We start from the raw sequence: 18,309 nt of genomic DNA on the forward strand, positions 1-18,309 counted from the left end.
GGTCTGTGGATATTATATGGAGCAAGCAATGAACATATTATTATTTTCTGAAGTGGATCCATGAACAGAACGAAGCATTAAAATTAACAAGGACGTGAAAAGCACATATGACCTCAACATAAAGATGTGTAATGAGAATAAGAAAGTGGCTGTGAAAGGTTCTTTCAACAGCTTTATTATTGAAAGTCCTAAACCATCAAATTCAGCTTCATAAGAAGCTTCAACAGCAACTTCAGTTTCAGCAACCGCTATGATATCTTTATGGAAAGCTTCAGTCACAGTTGATCCTGATTGATGATATCATCTGAGTAAAACCTTGCACAATATTCATTGGCTGTCCTTATGTTTTAGACTTCACCACCATTTGCAAATAGAATTTTTGCTTTACATTAGTAAGTATTATTTAAAACATATATGACCAGTAGTAAGTGTTGCTTTCATATTCTTATGTACTAGAGAAATGACGATATTTTCACATGTGCACACTTACATACGATGGCATTCCCAATCTATTTAGTTTTTCTTTGCCATTAATGGTTAGCTACTTCTATTGTTCCATTTATTAACATTAAATAACATTACCTAATACATACATATTCATTTTTTTACATTAATTATACTACAGCAACAACCAGGGTCATATTTCTTCAGTTTCTTATGTAGAAGTAGAACCATAGTCATTCGTCACGGGTGTTGGAAACATGAACGAAAACAATGCCGTCTCGTCTCCTCTTGCGTGTTTTAATATTCTATGTATTATTAATGAATTGCATTGTTCATTTCGCATATACAAACATTAATTCAATCAAATACATATTCAGTAATAAACAATAATGAATCTTTTGTACATATTTGTAAGATAAATTATGCGGTTTCCTTGAGAGCGCAAGTTCAGCATACATTGCCGTTCCACTCTCACTCTTTGTTGTTCTTTAACATCAGTGGTTACTTTTACTGTACATTAAATAACATTAATTAAAACAAATATTTTTTTTTTACATTAATTTTATTATAACAACAACCAGGGTCTTATTTTTTGTTTCCGGCGGATAACTGACATTGTAGGTGTAAACACGACAACAACAATAGCGTCCCATCTCCTCTTGTGTGATCTTATTATATTGATTTATATTGTATAAGGACCATTCATAAACATTATTTAAAGAATATAGTGACTTTCATTAATTGTATTGTTTTTGGGGAAGAGGGTAAAAAGCCACACAAAAGTTATGTAAAGGTCAGACCGGGGAAAGCATCTCATTATTATTGCTTTATTTTAATGGTAATTAATGATTCACGATACAACGATTCACCTTACACTGCAATATTGGAGGACACATTACCGTCGTTATTCGAGGCTTACGGTACACAGAAACGGAACCCTGCCTCCTACCTAACATCCCTATAAATGGTGCACCACCAACACGACAGGACATGACTTTAAGCTTGCCAAGTGATCGTGCAGATTGAACATACGGAAATATTTCTTCACACAGAGGCAAGTAGGCCAATGGAACAGTTTACTAGTATCGCAATTGTACTGTAGTGAAGTGACCTCTGCTTTCTAGATGGCGTTGCATTTCACTTCTAGAGTAATCAGATGGTGCCCTGTTCACTTACCTATCTGTTAAATAACCTAATTGTATTGGGAAATTGTGTAATGAGTGTGAGTCACTTGGACCTGGATGACAATAGAAGAAGCAAGCAGCCTGTGTTTTCCTGCCCTTAATCCATGTTTGTTTGGTGTTCTCTTTATCATTTTAACTCACATTTTACCTCAACACCCTGCCCACTTTGAGCAGTTAATATTGTGGGTAATTTTATAGGTTAAAATACTCAACAAATATAAATTTCCAAAGAAAATGCTTTACTGTATAATGTTTTTTTCTCTCTCCCTATATAAGACTCAATATACAGTCATAAATAGGTGTTGGCAACTTCAAATATTAACCCCCTGTGGACAATTACAGTGAACCCTCAAAGATCAAGACTAAAAGGAGGGACCAGCTGTCCGAATCTTCCAGCAAATGTACTAAACGTATAAAAACGATAAATAATTATATAAAAAACACCCAAAATACAGTACATAATATCCTAACTACTGGGGATAGTTATACAGACGTTTCCCTGTGAAAAAGCCATAATTTTCAGCAACATATAACTGTACTCACTCTGTACTCAAATGTACTTGGCTAAAGGACTAAAAAAAATTATCTCTAGTGCAAACTGTGAGATGTTTATACTCAATTTAATTGCTATCTTGCAAGGATTCCAGCAATGCAAGTTATAAGCCAAAAAACACCTTTACCATAAATATCCTATCACCTTCTAGCTGGGGGGAGGGGATGGTGGGGTGGTTTTTCAGGAACAGAACTCTTAAAAACTAGGGAATGCCGGTAGAACCTTCCTAATATTACAACCAGAACAATATTAAATAAATACCAGATAGTCCTTTAGGTCTACTTTACTTGCAGGTGCAGTAACATCAGGTTTAGTTAACTTTAGTTCCAGTTCACCTGAGGTCCAGCTCACTTTAGTCTAGTTCACATCAGGTCCAGCTCAATTCAGGTCCACTTAAGGCAGTGATGGAGAAAGAACCTGAAAATATTACTTAAGATAAAGTACTGCACTGTTACTATGTAAAAATTAAAACATGTACAAAGCAGCTTTCTTCAAAATTACTTCAATAAAAGTTTATTTAACTGAAGTGTAACAAAGTAAAAAAATAAAAATAAAACATCATGCCTTTTAAATTTGCAGACCTCAATTACTTGCGGATGATACACTGGATGTACCCAAGCATGTCTAAGGGTAGTTTTAAATTTGCTGGCATTTTCGCAGCCTGGACAGGGAGCTTTTCTTTACCTGTATTGCATACAGCTGCTCTCCTTCTGACGACAGGGTTAGGGACCCAAATCCAGGTTGTAAGTCAAAATGGCCATAAGTCGAAAATGCTTAAATAATACATAGCAAATCTAAAATGGGCATCTCTTTTTCTTCTCAACACCACAAAACTCTTACTTTTAAGCTTGCCAGCCATTTTAAAGTGAATTACAAACGAAAATTTTGTCAATACACAGCGCAATCACTGACGTTGGGACTCGAAAATACGTAATTTAACAAAATTTTGGTATGACCGAGGCAGGTCGTAAGTGAGAGTGGTCGTAAGTCGGGGAGGAGCTGTATATGTGTGAGTAGACACACATATATACAATACAGGTAAAAGAAATAATTGTCCTAAGGGCAAACACATACAGGGAAAATACATTTCCTTGCACACAAATAAAAATGCCCCCCGAATTTGAAGGGCATGCAGTATTTGCAAAGTATCATAACTGATTAATGATTAAATTCTGCTTTGAAAATGAAGCTAAATGTTATTAATATACTTAAAAGAAAACAAAATATGACTGAGAAACACTTTGTATTTACAATCCACATTAGGTTAATTTTTAGTTGAGTTTCAGCAATAGCTAATGTTCATATTTCTTGTGGCACACCAGGGCTGGAATATCAGTTCATCGCAGGTGTTAGTGATTTTATGCTTTTACGATACACTAAAACACTAACAAGAAAGTTACATCAATACCCACAGTAATAATGTGGCAGCTGCAGCTGACTAACACAACGTGTGATGAGAGAACAATAAGAAATAAACAGACAGCCTCATTAAAAAGTACCTAGGGAAGACAGACTGAGAAATGTTGTGGATTTTATATAAGAGTTGCACATCACAAGTGTAGCTTTAAGTAATACTTGTAACCCAATGAGAACAAAACCCCAAATACGTGGGAGTAACTCTACAGTGGTCCCTCGGTTAACGAGCACAATCCGTTCCAGCATGTTGCTCATTAACCGAAACCATTGTTTCAATGGGTTTTTGGGTAATTGGTTCCAGCTCACAGAAAATTGCCTAAATTCAACAAAAAATGTAGAAAGTACACTTACTTTGAGGTGTGTATGTAGAAGGCTCCTGGATGATGATGATGGGAATTAGAATGGGGATGGAGGAGAAGGGAGAAGAGAAGGCATTGGGGTGGAAGAGAAGTCACCCCATGGCGCCATTTCACCCATAAAATTTTAGTTCTCTTGGTGTAATTCAAGATTATTTTCTTTAAATCAACACTGCACTGCATAATATATTGTCAATATGTAAAATAAATTTCAAAATGACCAATAATTTGCTTGGAAACACAGAAAAAAAGCATTTAGTTGAAGAGAGTCTCAAGCAATATGTTACCTCCACTGAAAAGAGAGAGAGACTAACGCCTGTTTGTGTGTTAACAGGCTGGATGGCGTGCCAGAAACTAGTTTCTTTACCTTCAATTATGTTCAATAATTGTTAAAATGACTAAAAAATATTAATATTAAACTTTTAAAATTATTGAATTGTATAAACTTCTTGATATTTACCTAAATAGTATGGAATTTAAGCCCTAAAACCGATTACTGTATTGGCGGACTAATACTACAGCTGGTGGACCGCCAAATGCAAGCGAAAACATGTTGAGGTCGGCTTGTAAAAAACTAGTTAATCGAGGGATTGCTCGTTAACCGAAGTTAAGAATCTTATGGAAGGTAACTCGTTAACCGAAATCTCGTTAACCGAGGCGCTCGTTAACCGAGGGATCACTGTACTAACACTCGAGGCTCACGCTCACAGTCTTCAAGAAGGACAATAATAGAAACTGAGCCAATTAGTGTTGCTGCAAGAATGAGACAAGTCTAGTAATAAGACTGGACTATTTTTACGTTTTTAGAGTACAATTATTGGTCATTCTGAAATTTATTTTACATATTGATAATATTTAGTGCAGTGCAGTGTTGATTTAAATTAAATACTGTAATCTTGAATTACACCAAGTGAACTTAAAATTTTATGGATGAAATGGCGGCATGAAGCATGGGGTGATTTCTCTTCCACCCCACTTCCTTCTCTTCTCCTTTCTCCTCCACCCCTACTTCTAATTCTCATCATCATCATCATCAACCAGGAGCCTTCTACACACACACCTCAAAGAAAGTGTATTTTATTAATTTTCGGTGAGCTGGAACCAATTACCCAAAAACCCATTGAAACAATGGTTTCGGTTAACGAACAACCTTCTGGAACGAATTGTGTTCCTTAACCAAGGGACCACTGTATATATAAAAACCAGGCATTTTCCTACAATAACTTAATAAGAAACATTGTACCATTACTAGAGTAATTTAATTAATATTCCCCAAAACAATAATTGACAACTCTGTTATGTACCTTTAAGTTTTACATATTTGATTGTTTTTATCTTAAGTATTTTGATGTGATACAATTATTTTGTCACACAGTACAACATACCCTGTCAATTCACGGATTTTTAGTTCGCAGACCTTGATTATATGCGGATGACACTCTGGATGTACCCAAGACTATCCAAGGGTAGTTCTAAAGTTGCCGAGATTTTCTGGACGGGATAGGGAGCCATTCGTTCTTGAGACAGTACTTTCTACCTGTATTGTATATACTGTATATACTTTTCTATAATTCTACCTCGTGTATAGGTCGACCTTAATTTTTGACCAAGAAATCATTTACTTATGCTATGCCTCGTGTATAGGTCGACTAAAGTTTTTGAGGGTAATGGCATATTTTATAGCATATAAAACTCATTTCAGAAAACCTTCACTAAAAACACTCTGCAACCTATAAACTGAGGCTCGCGTGCCAGAAACACCGAGCACCGAAGGCAAATTGTTTACCATTTATTATTACGGCACTTTACACTGAAACACGGGTAGTTTCATAAAAAATATCTCGTATTTCCATTCAAGTATTTATTCAAGTCAACTAGGATAGAATATTATTGTAATACAACAGTTTTTTTTAACTGAAAACCATTCAAAAAGCGATTACGGTAACATCTTTTGAACAACGAAAGAAAATGAAAGTACAGTAATGGCAAAAAAAAAAGAGATGGATTGGGAACGCTAACATATACGTGCACATTTAAGGATGCCGCGTCATTTATCTTTTTAAGAATATATACAAAAGATTCTTTATTGTTTATTACTGAATATGTATTTGATTTAATTAATCTTTATATATGCAAAATGAACAATACAATTCATTAATACTTAGAATATTAAAACACACAAGAGTATAAGAGACGACATTGTTGTCAGTGTTTACTTCCAATGTATACGTGTGCACTCAAGGAAACAGACATTTATCTTAAGAATATGTACGAAAGATCCATTATTGTTTATTACCGAATATGTATTTCATTGAATTAATGTTTATATATGTGAAATGAACAATGCAATTCATTAATAATAAGTAGAATATTAAAACACAAACGAGGAGACAAGACGGCATTGTTTTCGTGAGTGGCGATGGTTCTACATAAGAAACTGAAGAAATTAAGACCCTGGTTGTAGCTGTAGTGAACTTAATTAAAAAAAAATTATAAAATAATAATAATAATAATAAACGGTTTATTAATAGAGTTGCAGCCGGTGGCTGAAAATTTACCTGTATATATGTTTTAAGTAATGCTATTTAATGTTGATAAATGGAACACTAGCAGTAGCTTACCACTAATGGTAAAGAAATAAGGAGAGACGATTGGGAACTCCAACGTATGAACAGTAAGTGCGTACATGTGAAAACGTATCGTCATTTCTCTACATATGAATATGAAAGCAACACTTATTTACTGTTCATATATGTTTTAAATAATATTTACAAATGTAAAACAAATTCTATTCACCAATGGTGGTAAAGACTAAAACATAAGGACAGTCAATGAATATTGTGCGAGTTTTTACTCATGACGGTGTCATCAGGTTCAACTTCAACATAGACTACTGAACGCACGCTGTAAGGTAGGTTAGCCTATTGTAAGGTGGTGAGCATCATCTGCTGAAGGCACTCCACAGCTGTTCATTACTAATTGGTACATATTTTACGTTTCCATTGTTTACTGGCAGTAACCGGTAAATATATTTCATGTCTAAAACTAAAAGTTGCTCCTAGCCCTTCCTATCATGCACGGATTCAACCTAACGAAACTATTACCCATGAAAAGGTCAACCCCCAATTTATTGCCTAAAAATTTGGTCTTAAAACTCAAACTATACACGAGTATATACGGTATATGCGTGTAAACACACACACAAAACACATACAAATAAATAATAATGGGAAAATACTCTCACAAAAAATAACAAACAAATTTATTAAAAATGTGAGTCTACCCTCAAGTGTGTGCTTTATTATTAAAGTAATAAAGCACAGACTTAATAATAAAGCACGGACTTGAGGGTGGACTCACATTTTTAATAAATTTGTTTGTTATTTTTTGTGAGAGTATTTTCCCATTACAGTATTATTTATTTGTATGTATGTGTTTTGTGTGTGTGTTTACACACATATATATACAATACAGTAAAAAGAAATAATTGTCCTAAGGGCAACACAAAATGAATATACATTTCTTTGTACACAAGTAAAAATGTATCCCCCCCACCCTCAGTCCGCAAATGTTATTCGCTGATTTGGCAATTCACAGCCATTTTGAGAACCTAACCCCTGCGAATTTGGTGGGTCCCTCTGTAATCTTCCATCATATCTCCAGCAGTCTTCCCTATCCATTAACTTTAGTAGGTTAGGTTAGGCAGGGGAAGTTGATAAACTTGACCACCCCTGGCTCTCTTCCTTTCCACATTTAGACTTGTGCATCTCTTGACCTAACTGGTTTCCACCCTCCGCTCCATATACCTACGCCATATCTACCCATCTCTATGCAAAACTTTGTCAATATCCATCCACCTTCTTAGCTCTGAACAGGGCCTACTGTACTGTCTTACACCCAGTTATGGCCTTGAGTACAGATATGTTCAATTAAGAGTTTAGCTATTAATAACAATGGACTTACAATACAGCAGCAGGTGAAGTTTGTGTCCATCTCTGGTTAACTTCAGTTGGCTGGTTATGTTGATGATGCCACTTGGTGATGGTAGGAAAGTATTCTTCCCAGTGTCTACAGTGTCATACCTTCTGGTCCACTGCCTCGGGAAGATGTTGCATCATGTCACCTGCAAATGGGGATTCTTTCTTCAGTATGTTAATAAAGAATGGCAAAATAACCTATTCATAATGGACGAGTTGATGGTTCTGGGTAAAGACAAGAAATAAACTCTGCCACATTCGTAGCAAGAAAAGATGCAGGGGGCAGTGTAAATGTGTGAAGGCTGCTCTATAGTGTACTGCTCTATGCCTGTGTGGAGGCCTATGCGACCGTGCACACAGTGATATCCCCGTTAGCCGACACAATTGGTGCAGAGCACTTCCGGGGATGAGAGATTTCTGGGCGACGAGACGACTTTCTCAAACCCGGAAAAACTCCTTTTCCCCAGAACCTTTTCCGGTTACTGGGAAAAGTTTCAGTGTCTAAACTAAACATCCTGCACAGACAGACACTCGCCCACTTCCCCAGAATGTTTCTGGGTGCTTGTGAAGTTTTCCTCGAGCCTGAACTACCGGAATCCATTAATGCAGTTCTAATTAAGTTAGAAACTTCATTTCTTTACTATAATAATCCAAAGTAGTTTATCTAAAAGCTATCAGACTTCCGGGTTTGAAAGATCCCAGCTAACGGAGAAATTACTGTTGGTCAATCTTGTATAGTAATGCAAAATTATGAACTGATTATTGGAGTTCTTCACCTATTCAACATCCAATTTAATTGTATTCTGTAGTATTTTGTATAACCATAAGTTGACACATTGCTGCCAAGATGTTCTAATATTTGATTATTAGCTGATTTAGGCCAAATTGTTAGTCATCTTGTTATTTTTTGCAGTTAATCTAATAACACAACAGTGATGATTTTTTTTACAACTATTAAGTATTTTCCCGTATGAGTGAGGTGGGAAATGGTTCGAGAGACTGTCATTTAATGGACAGGTGGCCAGATGACGATATATAATTTGTGATAAAGGCATTCCGGTTGCCTCTGAGGATTCACACCTATGAGAGATGTCCGTTTCAGTTTAATGTTGAATTCTGTTGATTAAAATTAATGTTTTTTACAGATTTGTGGTGTATGCTGTTAAAAACAAGTGTTAATGTTATTGATTCTTTGTTGCCTTTGAAAATATTTGCAATTCATAAAGCACAACAATTTAATATTACATGTTAAAAAACTGACTCATCAGCTCTTACAAGATGTTTATTATCTTTCAAAATAAATAAGATGTAATAATACAAGTTACCTATACAGTAGAATGTCGATTTAAAGCGATTCAATTTAAGATTATTGACTTAAAGCGACACCCACAATTAAGGACAATGTTTTAATTTAAAGCGAATCTTTCCTATTTTGTGCGAGTCAATCTGGCGCATCATATTTTAAAATTTGCATCTACTGTTTCTCTGGGCACGCTACACTGTACTAAGGGCACAGCTGTACTGTACATGTACTAATGTACTAAATGATTACTTAAATATTTGTCTAGTGCAAACAATAGAATGTTTATATTCAAATTAATCACTATCTTAAAAGAATCTCAGCAATGTAAATTATATTCTCCCCAGTCACTTCTGTGACACTTTATAAACAAAAAATAAAAACTCAATCTGAAGGATATAAATAAACAAATAAATACTTCTGCCCACACAGGGGAGGGGGGTTGGGTTGTGTGCCTCTACCAACTGACCTTTAGCAACAGGTGCCAAGGGTCAGTCTGGAGAGACAACACATCCCAGCTGAGCTGCGATGTTCATTATCTTGTATAATTTTTGCCTTTTTATGCTTCCATTATTTTTCCTAAACATTCTCTGTTGAAATCAAATTGATAATCAGTGGCAAAGAGGATAAAGTATACTTACAGCAGAGGTGGTTGTGTGGTGTGCACTTAAACTGAAATAGGCCGAGTCGCCAGATGCACTATTGATACACTACCCACTGCTTCCACACTTACTATAACCTCCCACACAGAATACACACCCATCGGTGCAGGGTGAGATCGATGAGTTCCGAAAAGATACACATACAGTGTGATATGTCGGGAAGGTTGGTAAGTGTATCCTCATAGCCCCCCCCCCCTCCACTAGGTGTTGCCATATGGCTGACAATCAGGGCTGCCAACATACGGCTGGAACAACTTGCCTTTCCCAATACCTATCGTCACTGGTCTCAAATTGTTCACACTACAGTATGCACCGATACTTTTTGTTGCGAGTTTACATAATGGGTAGAAAAATTTATATATACCCCCTTTAGTTTACCTTGGCATAGGTGGTGATGGTGCAGTGTTGGTGGTGGCACCTCTTGTTCCAGGCTCCACTTGGTCATTTTCAGCTGTTATGGTACAGTTTAATTTTTCAAAGTTTTGTTGTAACATCTCCTGTAACAAACAAAAATTATATTTACTAAAAGTAACTAAGTGAAGATACGTTAAGTTAGGTCAGGTTAGCATTAGGGTGTTCAATATAGTAATCCAGAAGGAATAAGCTGGGCCTAATCTTCATGTTATCCATTCTTTCATCTGAGGTTCTAACTATGGCCAGTAATGAACGTCAATGACTTCACAAGTTGAGAAAAATTTAGCCAAGTGACATAAACAGAGGGCAATGTTTGGGCATTCAATTTACATATTGAAGTAAAATAGAGGTTAGCTTACTTCAAAGTTACGGCTATTTTGTAAAGGTGTATTAATATGTAGAAAAAAGTTCACCCAATTCCGACAATTCCTTCTGGTGGTAGCCATTGTCTACACCTTTACCTATTTTATTTAAAGGATCAGGATTAATGGTACAGAACTTATACAGGTTGTCAACAGCGAACAATGACGAAGTAGGAAAATTTTCACGCGTGACTCATTAAAGGCAAGAAAAAGATTTCTATCGTTACAAATGATCCTAGACACGTACTTTTAATGCCATAACATCAGTACTGTATTCGCCGTGTTTTTACCCCATAATTTCCCTCATCCTTCATGCCCCGCCCACTAACAGGGGATTTATGATCGTAGGATACGAAAAAGTCTTAAAAAATACTTAAAATCATAATAGAACATTGTCGTTTCTTTTAATATACTTAAAATCATCAAAACAATAAGTATTATAGGAAAAATAACGAAAATCGACAAACAATTTCTGGCGGTAGCCATTGTCTACACCTTTACCTAAAATAAATACAGTAAGCATCTTTATTAACATTACATTACATTTATGCCGGTCTTTTGTTTAGTTATTAATACATCTCTCTTCTTCTCATATCTATATAGAGCCAATAAATGATGTGTGTCATATTTTTAGTTTTACATGATCTTTTAGACTGATTCTATTCTCTTTTAATTGTTGTGGATACCATTAACAGTCATCACAATTCTCTATTAACTGTCTCTCCTCACATTTATACGGGCTCAGTGATAAAAAAATTATATATAAACCAGGCATTTTCCTACAATAACCTAATAAGAAACATTGTACCATTACTAGAGTAATTTAATTAATATTCCCCAAACAATAACTGACAATTCGTGGATGATACCCAGGATGTATCCAAAAATATCTAAGGGAAGTTCTAAAGTTACTGACATTTTTGCGGCCGGGATAGGGAGCCATTCGTTCTAGAGACAGTAATTTCTACCTGTATTGTATATGTGTGTGTGTGTACACACCAAAAAACACAAACAAATAAATAACAGCAAAACAGAATATATTCAGGTGTGACAAAATTAACCCAAGAAACGACGAAGGTCCTCGAAAAAATCACCCCCCTCCCCAAGCAACCTATTTTGTCGCAACTTGGAAATAATCTTCCCATAAAAATAATAACTTCCATAATCCACACCCACATCATGAATATAGCCAGACCTGGAACTTTTGCCAAGGCCGCAAGGGAAATGTTCGCCGCCAACTTCCTACCAGACATGGCATTCCCAAACGACGTACCTATTACCAAAATTTTTAACATTACCGTATATACAAACCAGAGAGCACCGCAGATCAAGTAACATCAACCCAAGAACAGGTTATTCCCGACATACATCCTGACCCAACAAGCGAGGAAGTAACGATGGCGGACGAAGACGAAACCACCACAAAAACAGAACACCCCGCCAAATTCAGCACTCCAAAAAAAGAATCAAACAGAAACTATGGCACCACCACCTTGACCCAGAAAGACCACGGAGAACGAAGACCTAAGGAGACGAAATTGGTCTACGATTGTTCTCCACTACAGCTCCCCCATAGTCTCAACAGAAAGACTCATGGCAGGATAAAATCCACATATACTACAGACATAAACCTAGAAGACACACACATTGAAACACTAATTAATAAAGGATGACTCATTACAAGACAACAGGAGAGAGAGTTGATCAGTCCTCATATAAAAAAAATCTGCCTGGTTCTGCTGACTGACAGGAGGGTGTCAGGGGAACACCGGTCAGCAAAAAATGGCACAAACCAGCTCTAGGCACCAGCCTTCATAATAAACAAACTTAAAATAATCCAACACAATGTTTTAGCATGGATCCCACAGAGAGAAAGCAAACTACACAACACATACCGTAGCATAGACCCAGATATTCTCCTCCTGAATTCGAATGGTAAGAAAAACTCGGAAAAAAATTAAAATATTTAACTGCACAGTCTACCAAAAAAACAGTCAAGACCCACTACATGATGGAACTGTCATAGCCATCAAACGAAACATACAACACAAGATACACGACTCATTTCAAGAAAACTTTCTGGCCATCAACATAAACAGCCCAACAGAACCCTCATAATCGGCACCTGTCACTTCACTTCACTTTTTACTTACCAATTTGTTAGTGACGGTGTAGTATTACTGTTCACTTGTGTCCGCCATACACAACACCTTCCGCCATTCATTATTTCTTCATCCATTTCTCTGGCGAAGATTTGTTCATCTTTCGTAATGGTATAAACATAACACAAGTCTCAACTATAAACAATAAATACAACAATTATTAAAGCTGTAGCCAGAGGATCAAGCTCCTACGTGGTGTTCATACTCTTCCCCGATGAGATTTTGTTTACCTCAACACTATGTCAATTCTCACGTCTTATAGGGAGGAGGACATGGCGGTTTGATTGACAAATTTAAAACACATTAATGTCACCAAACAAAAATTTCAAAACCTTACTTAACTTATTAAAGGTTATGATTCATTTAAGAAAACACCATCGCATACCAAACACCGAAAATACCACAAGAACTAGCTTCTCTCTTTATTCAAACGCCCAAATATTTATTAGATAATTTTCATACTTCGTCTGTAAAAAACTGTAGATATTTTCATAATTAGGACGTAAAACTACGCGATTATTTTTTATTAATCCCACGTATTGTGCTAAACAATGAGTGGGGTTAGGTTTTATTTACTTGATCCTCTTCACCACTGATCGGCTCGTGAAGCCGCTTGGGCGATCGGTTACAACTGATGTATAGTACAGTTCAGTACAGAACAGTACAGTACAGATTATACAGTACAGAACTGTACAGTACAGATGTCCCTCATTAATGTAACAACTGATGTACAGTACAGAACATTACAGTACAGATGTCCCTCATTAATGTTACAACTGATGTACAGTGCAGTACAGTTCAGTACAGAACAGTAGAGTTAGTACAGTACAATACAGTACAGATGTCCCTCTTTATTGTTACAACTGATGTATAGTACAGTTCAGTACAGAACAGTACAGTACAGAAAAATACAGTACAGAACTGTACAGTACAGATGTCCCTCATTAATGTTACAACTGATGTACAGATGTACAGTTCAGTACAGAACAGTACAGTACAGATGTCCCTCATTAATGTTACAACTGATGTACAGTACAGTTCAGTACAGTACAGATGTCCCTCATTAATGTTACAACTGATGTACAGTACAGTTCAGTACAGTAACAGTAGAGTTAGTACGTAGTACAATACAGTACACAGATGTCCCTCTTTATTGTTACAACTGACAGTTCAGTACAGAACAGTAAGTACACAGAAAAATACAGTACAGAACTGTACAGTACAGATGTCCTCATTAATACAATTGATGTACAGATGTACAGTTCAGTACAGAACAGTACAGTACAGATGTCCCTCATTAATGTTACAACTGATGTACAGTACAGTTCAGTACAGTACAGATGTCCCTCATTAATGTTACAACTGATGTACAGTACAGTTCAGTACAGTACAGATGTCCCTCATTAATGTTACAACTGATGTACAGTACAGTTCAGTACAGTACAGATGTCCCTCATTAATGTTACAATTGATGTACAGTACAGTACGGTACAGTACAGATGTTCCTCATTAATGTTACAACTGATGTACAGTACAGTACAGTTCAGTACAGAACAGTAGAGTTAGTACAGTACACAATACAGTACAGATGTCCCCTCTTTATTGTTACAACTGATGTATAGTACAGTTCAGTACAGAACAGTACAGTACAGAAAAATATTAGTACAGAACTGTACAGTACAGATGTCCCTCATTAATGTAACAACTGATGTACAGTACAGAACATTACAGTACAGAGATGTCCCTCATTAATGTGCCACAATACAACTGATGTACAGTACAGCAGTACAGATGTCCTTCATTAATATTACAACTGATGTACAGGACCACCATATGTACGGTAATAACACAGTAAATATAGTTTATACCTTTAGAATAACTCAAGAGGCACTAGAGTGTGAAGTAACAAGACGATCTGTGACCAAGAGGAGAGAGTAAAATAAACTTACAGGACATGACATAGTTTCCCTTACCAAAGTGACTCTCTCTTAAATATTAAATGCTTATACAATTTATATAAATAATTGAGTGAACAATTGGCAAATTTTTATTTATTTTAACTTGTAATTAGTAAATATTAATTAAAACTAAATAAATGAAGCAAAATAGAAATATATACAGAAATAAAGGTGAAATAACAAAAATAACCAATATTACCAAAATTAAAACTGAAGTTCTATATAAGACGGGAGGTCCATGTTGTAGAAAGATCAGAAAAACCCACAATAAAAATAGAAAAAAAAAGATGGGGATCATCCTTCTAGTGACACGAGGATCATGGAGGGACTCCCCTAACATAAAAAGCCCTGTGGGGTATGAGATGTTTGGTTCACACTCAGGATGGGGTGGAGAAAGGAAACTCACAATGTGCTCTCTGTATACATGTTGTATTGGATGTACAGTGCAGCTTGGTGCTGGGAAGGCAGCATGGTTACAAGCGTGATGTAGAGAGAGCTGGTTGGTGAGGATGCTCAGAGGAGGACCAGCCTGTGGGTCGCCATGCTCGCCGGCCGGAGCGAGGACCACCAGCCAGGCGGAGGAGGAGAAGGTGTTACTGGCTGGTTGGTGGAGGTATTAAGAGAGAGATGACCACGAGGTCAGGTCTTAAATAGCGGGGGTTGGCGTGGCTTAGTAGTTGACCCCCGCTCCGTGATGTATTGTTATTTTTATATATGGTGTGGACTGCCTCTCCTCCCTCCACCTATAGCAAAGGCAGTCTTAGCACTACACTGAATTGATAACCCAGAGCCAGGCCGGCCACAATCATGCTGCTGACGAGACCAATGTACAGTACTACAAGTGTCGCAACCAGATGCGGCACCAGGCTGCCTCCTCCTTGGACAAGCCAGGCAATATCGTTGCCCAGGCAGTTACCCAACAAAACAAGGCTGTACAGAGGCGTTTTCCTTCTGAGGAGAACACCAAGCACTCTCCACGGTACCATTGGCGTACTCCTCCCGTGCCTCTAGAGTCTTCGGGACTTCACCTTACCGGATGAATGGAAAAAGACCCTTGGATCCAGCCCAGAGCAGTTCCTCCTTTACGACAGTGGCCCAGAAGCTAACAGTCTCATTATCGCCTTTGCTACAAAAGAAAGCCTTCATCGGCTGGCAGCTGCAGAGACCATCTTCATGGATGGCACTTTCAAGACGGCACCAACTCAGTTTACACAGGTGTACGTACTTCGAGTCCCATTCAGCACAACCTATGTTTCGTGTGTCTATGCTCTGATGCAGAACAAGACACGAGCAGTGTACTCAGAGCTGTTTGATGCCATCGTCGACCACTGCACTGAGTTGGGACTTAACCTGCAGGTGCGGACTGTTGTGACAGACTTTGAAGTACAGAGCAAGGGCTGCTTTACCACCTAACACAGAGTACCTGGAGTTAGATCCAGCAGCTTGGCCTATTACACCATTACCACTCAACCATGGAGTTGCGCTAATTATAGCATGTTTTGCCTGTGGACTCGGGTGCCTACCTGCCCGCAGTCTTGGTATCTGATGGCGTGAGTCACCTCACGAACAAGACTGCCGAGCTGCTTACTTACTTCGATACAACCTATGTTACAGTGGCAAAGCAGAACCATCCAGCTTAAGAATTAATACAGGGCATCACATTGCTTCATATGCCCCCAGCATGCCCCTCAGATGTCTGGAACGTTTATGCGAGGCAACATTAGATGGAAACTGCCGTACTAATAACGTGCAAGAGTTGAACGATAAGTTTAGAACCTTATCGTAATACAACCACCCTCTATAAGCAAGAAAATGTATAGAGAGGTGTTCCAGAGACCCTCCCTTGTGGAGACCATCGTGCAACAGACTTAGTTGGTAATGCACCCAAGATTATGACCACAGATGCTGCGTAACAACTCAAACTATCCAACCAGGAGCGAACTCGTAACAATGGTTTTAAATTAGACAAATTTAGATTTAGGAGTGAATAGGTAAACACTGGTTTGGAACAGAGTAGTAGTGGATGAATGGAACAAGTTACCAAATATCATCATTAACTCGAATACGCTGAATACTAAAACAGAGGTTGGATGCTTATATGAGCAATAGGGGTTGAGTGTAAACGGGACTGCCCAGTATGGGCCAATAGGCCCACTGCAAAGTTTCCTCCATTCTTATAAAAGTTCTTATGTTCTATCTTGACTTACGCGTTTATGATCATTTTCGTGTTGATTGTATTTTATTTATTTGTTTTTGTCTTCGTTAAAATCTGCTACAAAGTAATTTAAATCTCGCATAGTAACGGTAATATATGAGTGATAAGATAATTATTGAATTGTTGTACCGTAAAGAGTCGTTCCAGTGCTTGTTTGATAGTTCGCTTGTTTATTTCTTTATTACTTCCAATAAAGCTCACCAAGGTTTTATTTTAGAGTAATAAGATAAATTAGAATATAGTTGACATACGTCATTATTCTAACATCAACAACGATTTATACGATAGAGAATTAAAAATAAATAAATTTTGGCGATATGGCAACATGTACAGTATGGGGCAGCTGACAGCCACATCACTCGCTAGTCGTGTCCAGTACATAGTCAAGGTGGACGTGTCCATTATTCCTTCATTTTTGACAATTGCCTTAAAAACTTGATACTCTTTCGGTGTTATATACTGATATAAGTGGAAGTGTTCGGTGTTGTGAAGTGCTGGAGGACTCGTAACGTGAAGTGTTGTGTTAATATATGGGAAATATTGGTTAAAAGGTGATGTGACTCGTATGAGATTAGAGGATATTTGTCACTGATGCCAAGTGAAGTGTTATGGGCCCATAACTTGATTGGATTAATGGAAATAAATAGTGTTAACGGATGTAGTGAACCTAATTGAAGGTTAAAGAAAATTTCACGCGTAGAATCCCTTTTCCTAGTGAACATTAAAAGTACGACGAGGTACCGTAGTGAATTTTCCAAGTGTCCTTTTTGAAGTGAAGTCAATTAAAACATGTGGGAACTACAAGAGTATTCACCACAGTTAACTACACCAGGACTTGATTCACCATCCGCCAGGAATTTAAATTAAGGTATGATTAAAACTTTGGTTTGGTTAGGTATGGTTAGTGTTATGTCATCTATTACAATTGGCACACAGAGCTATTAAAATTGTTATGGGTTAATACGTCTGACTCGCCGCTACCCCTAGCAACAACATCAAATTCAATATCATATCAGTACACTTTACATTCAGAAACATTAAGAAAATCTAACATTAAACCTTACCAAAAACTCGAGAACGTATACCAACACACACAGTAGGTTTAGGTCTGGTTTTGTTGGGGTTTTTACTCATGTGTATAACGAAAAACCGTCCCTGCCTATTAGGTTTATGGACATGAAGGTTATGAATGGATAATAATCACAATTTTACATTAGACAAAATTATGATTATCTAAGGACGATGAAACGGGCTGTGATTATGGAATTTTTCGTTGGATTACTATCCTTCCGGCAAACATTAAGTC

General features: G+C 37.1%; 1 long non-coding RNA gene across 2 annotated transcripts; it reads right to left on the reverse strand.

Moving 5' to 3' along the window:
- Positions 1 to 987: 987 nt before the first annotated feature.
- On the reverse strand, positions 988 to 12,985 carry LOC121864412. 2 transcript variants are annotated; one of them, XR_006088580.1, is made up of 5 exons: positions 12,822 to 12,985; positions 10,271 to 10,389; positions 7,917 to 8,076; positions 2,421 to 2,598; positions 988 to 2,318 (listed from the first exon to the last, which is right to left on the reverse strand). It is a non-coding gene; the product is annotated as an uncharacterized LOC121864412 (long non-coding RNA). The 2 variants fall into 2 exon arrangements; XR_006088579.1 differs by having other exon boundaries at positions 988 to 2,598; positions 12,822 to 12,978.
- Between the last annotated feature and the right edge of the window lie 5,324 nt (positions 12,986 to 18,309).

Source organism: Homarus americanus, unplaced genomic scaffold, assembly GCF_018991925.1.
Source record: "Homarus americanus isolate GMGI-L3 unplaced genomic scaffold, GMGI_Hamer_2.0 scaffold27487, whole genome shotgun sequence".
Taxonomy (NCBI): Eukaryota; Metazoa; Arthropoda; class Malacostraca; order Decapoda; family Nephropidae; genus Homarus; species Homarus americanus.